We start from the raw sequence: 6000 nt of genomic DNA, 5'->3' as shown, positions 1-6000 counted from the left end.
GTTATATGTGCCTCAGAAATCTATGCATGGTCTAAGCACAACGTAAAGGGACATGACTTTTATATCGCTGGGTCACGTGAGTGCATTTTCGTTACTATAGTTACGTAGGCTCTTTTTATATGAGCTGAGAACATGGGTCACGTGAGTGCATTTTCGTTACTATAGTTACATAGACTCTTTTTATATATGCTGAGAACAGCATGTCCTTCTTTCTCTGCATGACTTTGTTGCAGGTATTGGACTTGATGAGTGTTATCTCGCCAGAACTTTGTCTGTAGCAGGTATTGTTGGTGAGAATGATACTACTTCAACATTTCTACATTTCCAAGTATATTCATTTTATAATATCCTTAATTTAGAATGGGGATTAATATTTTTAAAGTTATGTAATATGCGCGCTAGAGAAGTGCAAGATAAGCATGTATAGCAACATCGTGCTGTGTAAAAGCATGAGTGGAGGTATATTTATGTTCAAATGTTTTTATTATTTCAACAAATAACAAATATAACAAATAGCATAGTCAGGAAATAATCATAATACTTTTAATTTAGGTAGTACGTAGAGGGGCTTGCTGGGTTACAGCTCTATACCTTTGCGGTCTGCTTCCCCTACACTGGGCCTGCCGCATACAAGCCTCTCCACCCCCCAAAGTCAATTGCTGCATGGCTGGACTGGAACGTCCTCTCCGACATTGGGGGGGGGGAGGAGAAAGGCTTTTGTACGTGTTGGGGAAGCAGGGAGAAATCATCAGCAGTCGCTTGGTGGGGGGAGGGGGCAGTGAGAGAGACAGAATGGTTGAAGCAGGGAGAAATCCGCACAGTTGCTTGGTTGTGGGGGGCAAGGAGAGATAAAGAAAGACAGAAAGAAACAAGTAAAGGGGGGCAGGGAGAGAGAAAGAATGGTTGAAGCATGGAGAAATTGGCACGTTTGCTAAGGGGAAAGGAGGGAAAAAGAAAGACAGAAAGAAAGGGGGACAGGGAGAGAGAAAGAAAGAAAGAGGAGGGGGCAGTGAGAGAGGAATGCTATGGCTGCTGCTCAGAGAGGGGCTTTCTGATTTAAAGTTCTGTTCCAGCTATAGCTTCTGCTCGTTATATATATTTACAAGATGCATGTTTTATGCGCAGAAACCAATAATATATTTATATTTTGTACATCTATTGGTATTTATCTACGTACGAGAAAATTGCGTGCTACCGTTTAACTTGCTCGCATTTCACGGTACACTTGGCATTTGACTATGAACCCACTCTCATAGGAAATCAGAATGTGCGCAAGTTAAATAATTCTTTTATGAAAGCTAAAGCTAGAAAATAGTTTCCGTGCAAATGCACTATTAGGAAAATTGTGACGCACACCTTATGTCCTCCAGGCCGAATCACAGCCGAGTCAGAAAGAGTAGAAAAATAGTCCCTGCTCGAAATATCTTACAATATAAACAAGTAATACATACAAACAGGATGTCATGACTGTAGTTAAGGGAAACTGTTAATCTGCTGGCTGTGTAGGTAGGCAATGGGTTGTAGTGTAATATATCAGCAATTATATCTTGAATTATATGCAACAGCAGATAGGGAGGCAGTAGAGTGACTAAAGGAGAGGGGCATGTCCCTGTATGTATTTTCTGTCAGTTTAGTATTATCTTCAATGTGAAGATCTCAAGAAAAAAGCAAGGAAACTAAGGCTCCACCACACGGACTGGGTTCGCTCAGTCCATGACAATCTGGATAACACTCCCAGGTATGTTACAGTAACCTAAAGGTGGGGTGTAAGGTGTGCAGTCATAACTAATATCTCTATAGAGTAATATTTTTTCAGCATTAACAGTTCGTGCATAAATATATTTCACACAATACATGCATTTATTTGTTTCTCCCCAATATGTTTTCTCTTCAGGTGAGAGTGAGGAGAAGGAGCAAGAGGAGGCAGCAGCTGTTGCTCCTAGCCCTGCCCGTGTGTTCCATCTCCCATGTAGGCACCCCCCTTCCCAACCCCCTTTTCTCTCCACCCACCTTCCCTCGTTCTATTCCTTCTGCCCAACCCCACCACCCATCCTAACATCCTAGTCCCATCAACTGACACCCACCCCCACCCAAGATCCCACTCCCCAAACGCCCAAAACCCAACCCTGCACCTTCATTCCCAATGCCCGGTTCACCCTCCTTCCCACGTCCTATTCCCCGGTTTACCATCCAGATTTTCCACCACAGCCCTCCTTTTGCCCTCCATGGAACCATCCCCATAATGGAGCGGTTCAAGGACCTGTGAGTGGAGAGTGGTAAGTGTTCCCAATTCATATTTTTAAATATCCAATTGTCTTTTCCATTCAAACTGTTTGTAATACTCTTTTTCATTGCAGAAGATAGTGATATACTTCAAACTCCCTCCCCCCACCCTCATCTGTTTCAACCCACCCCTCCCCCATTCAACCCCCCAGCCTGTTTCCCACATATTCCACACTCCTGTCCCGCCTCACCCATGACTTTGGCACCTCCCCCCATCACCACCCACCCTCTCTTGAATGTCTCTCTTGGGGGTCTCAGGAGGGTCTTTACCCTCATTCTCATGAGAGTCTTCTCCCTCACCACCCCAACCAACATTCTCCCTCCCTGAGTCCAACTTTTCACTCTCTGCCCTCTCCTCCTTCCCCAGTGTAACATTTCTCCTTCCCTCCTTTCTGTCCTCCCCATCCATCTTCCCCTCTCCATGAGTCCAACACTTTTTGCTTTCTGCACGCTTTCTCTCTCTGTTCTTGCCTCTTGCCTCTTCCCTCTGTTCTTGCCTCTTCCCTCCTTTCCACCCCCAAACCAACATGCTCTCTCCACATGCACCATCTCACCCTCCCCTCCAGTGTGTAGCACCTTTCCTTTCCCTCACTTCAGGTCCAAAAGCACCTCTTCTCCCTTCCTTTTACCTCCCCCTTGTTCAGCAGTACCCCTTCCCTCCTCCCCATATCCAGCAGTACCCCTTCTTCCTTCCCTCCTCCCCCTGTCCAGCAGTACCCCTTTTCTCTTCCCAGCATACCTCTCCTCTATCTAGGCTAATGGCAGCTCACTGTGTGGTTTTAACTTCAGCACACAGGTGCTGAAGTTAAAACCATACAGAACTGCTGCTGCTGTTCCGGGGGTGCAGAAAGAAGTCGAAGGCAGATGGCAGGAGTCCTGGAAGACATACGTCAGAAGGCAGGAATCCTGGAAGACACGCGTCAAAGGCAGGAGTCCCATGTCGAAGGTAGGAGGCAGGAGTCTCAGAAGACACACATCGAAGGCAGGAGTCCTGGAAGACATGCATCCAAAAGTCAGTCCCGGTAGAAGTCAGCTGACATAGGCACTGGAGCCACGGAATACTTAAAATCTCAGAAGGCACAGTAATGTGCAGCGGCACACAGTTTGCGATTCACTGCCTTAGAGGGTGCTGCTGTGAACACATGTGCCAGAAGTACATCTCACCATATACCTCTTAAAATTTATGGTGAGCCCTCCAAAACCTACTAGACCAACCTGTCTATCACCCCAATAACCCTCATGGCTGCAGGAGGCACCTTTATGGCAGTAGAGCAAAGTTTTAGTGGGTTCACACTTTCTATCATAAATGTGATTAGACTGGATTATGGGCCTGGGTCCTCCTTCTATGGTTCACTAGCCCAGAGGTAGGCAATTCCGGTCCTCGCGAGCCACAGGCAGGTCAGGTTTTCAGGATATCCACAATAAATATGCATGAGATAGATTTGCTTCTCAACGAGGCAGTGCATGCAAATCCATCTCATATATATTCATTGTGGATATCCTGAAAACCTGACCTGCCTGTGGCTCACGAAGACTGGAATTGTCTACCCCTGCAGTGGCTCGCGAGGACCGGAATTGTCTACCCCTGCACTAGCCCATCCACCAGGTTACTTAAGACACCTGTGTGATGCTCTACTAGGCTTTCCCATACCAAGTGCTGCTGTTCTAGAGACAGGTTTGTACTCTTTTATTCAGATTTTTTTGGGGGAGGGAGTTAGTGAACAGTGGGGAACTGTGTGGAGTCATACCTTAATGTATCTAATAGTCATCTGGTCAGTTTGGGTACATTTGTGACACTTCACTTCTAAAACAGGTCTAACTCTGAACGTCTAAGTTCTTTTCAGGACATTTTGGGAAAGGTTCAATTATTGCAGCAAGATGTCCAAGTTAAGCATGCCGAAAGCCCACATAAAACATGTCCAAAACATGCCTTCCAACATATCCTCTAGAATGACATGTCCACATAGAATGACATATCCACAGCGGATGACATGTCTCACTAAATGTCCAGGAAAATGATTTCAATTATCTTCACTTGGACATCCTAGCGATTAGAACGTCCAAGTGCCAACTTAAGCGGTATTTTGGATGGTTTAGTTTTTTGTTTTTTTATTATGAGCCCCATATTATCAAGGAACAGGAATACAATGATAATGAATTATGGTTGGCATGCTTTCTTCAGGATCATCTACAGCACTCGTAGAAGAATCCAAATGAAAATAAAATTGCATGGCCTCTGGTTAACAGTATGTATGTATACCACAAATAACAGACTTATAAACACATCAGTCTTCTTAGGCTATTGCACCATGCTGTACCTTCTTCTGTGTCAGAAGGTTTAGCACTGAGAGCTAGATTCTCAAAAATTTGTGTTAAAAAGCAATGGGCCACTGTTGCAGCCGTTGTTGTAGCAATTTTTAAAAAAAGCAAGTCATTCTCCAAAAAACGCTCATGCAAATGAGGTTGGCAGAGAGTGGCAAAGATTTGCTAAATTTGCATGTGCCCATTGCTAGTGATAGTGATGGCACATGAGCAGAATAAATGCAAAAAACCCCTAAAAAACCCAACAAATCGAACCATCAAAGTCAAGCAACTCCTCACCTGACACCCCCATGGCAACACGAAAGATTCCCACTCCCTCCCGCCACCATGCAACCCACGTGCCACCCACCCTATGCCTCTGATTACCCCCACCACTCCCCCTTACCTTGCTTAGGATGGCTGGCTAGAGGGATGCCTACTCCCTCTAGCCATCAGTCTCGCCTCTTCATAATGGCAGGCTTTCCCCTCCCCGGTGCATCCTGGCATCTCTCCTGCAGTCAGGGGGGTGGGAGTCGGGGGGTGCATTGCTTGGCAGTGGGAGGGAGTGAGCATCTCTCCTGCTGCTAGGGGGGGAGGTCAGTGGGGGGTCACTTGATGGTGGGGGCAGAAGGGAGTGGGCATCTCTCCTGCTGCTGGGGGAGTGTCAGGAGGGCATTACTTGGTGGTGGGAGGGAATGGGCTTCTCTCCCATTGCAGTGTCAAGTGATTGTGCGACATGGCAGGAGAAAGTGGGCATCTCTCCTGATGATCTTCAATTTTTTAAAAAATTTCTTTAAAATTATTTTAATTTGCATGTTGGAGGGGGTTTGAGTTGCCAAGCCAGTACCTGAGCCAATCAGCACTCAGGCACTGATCAGAAAGTAAGGCAATGACAGCTCTAGAGATCATTTTAATATTAATGACCTCATTGTACTACATTTGCATGGCAGTATCGGAGAGTGCTAGAAAACTTGGAAAAGACCTCGAAAAGCCTTTTTGATAATCTGCCATTAAAATACATGCACGCTAAACCAGCTGCATTTTTAGTGAGCACATTAAAGGCAGATTTTAGTTTTAAGAATCTGCACTTGAGTCCATAATGGCTGCATATTTCCATAACTGTGTTGTACTAAGAGGTATCTTTAATAGCCTCCTTTTTAAAATCACTCTCTTAATTTGTTCTCCAGGTTATCACTGACAATGAGGTGATAGGCTCAGGAATAATCTAAGAGAAAATACTTTTTTACTTTACAGAAAGGGTGGTAGATGCTTGGAATAGTCTCCCTGTAGAGATGGTGGAGATAAAAACTGTGTCTGATTTCAAGAAAGCATGGGAAAGGCAATGGGATTTCATAGGGAGAGGAGATACTGGATGCAGCGGATGATCAGACTGGATGGGTTATTTGGCGGAGAGAG

At 45.3% G+C, this 6000-nt stretch overlaps 1 protein-coding gene across 1 annotated transcript in view; it reads right to left on the bottom strand.

The window, feature by feature from the left end:
- Nucleotides 1-2984: 2984 nt before the first annotated feature.
- The window catches only part of LOC117363387, a 247984-nt gene continuing 244968 nt past the window's right edge, over nucleotides 2985-6000 (bottom strand). The window contains exon 3 of the transcript XR_004540043.1: nucleotides 2985-3274. The gene's annotated coding sequence lies outside the window, so the exon portion shown is untranslated. The remainder of the gene's footprint in view (nucleotides 3275-6000) is intronic.

The sequence above is a fragment of the Geotrypetes seraphini genome, chromosome 7, assembly GCF_902459505.1.
Source record: "Geotrypetes seraphini chromosome 7, aGeoSer1.1, whole genome shotgun sequence".
Taxonomy (NCBI): Eukaryota; Metazoa; Chordata; class Amphibia; order Gymnophiona; family Dermophiidae; genus Geotrypetes; species Geotrypetes seraphini.
Note: the sequence above shows the minus strand (reverse complement) of the source record. Positions and strands in the feature narration are given on the sequence as shown.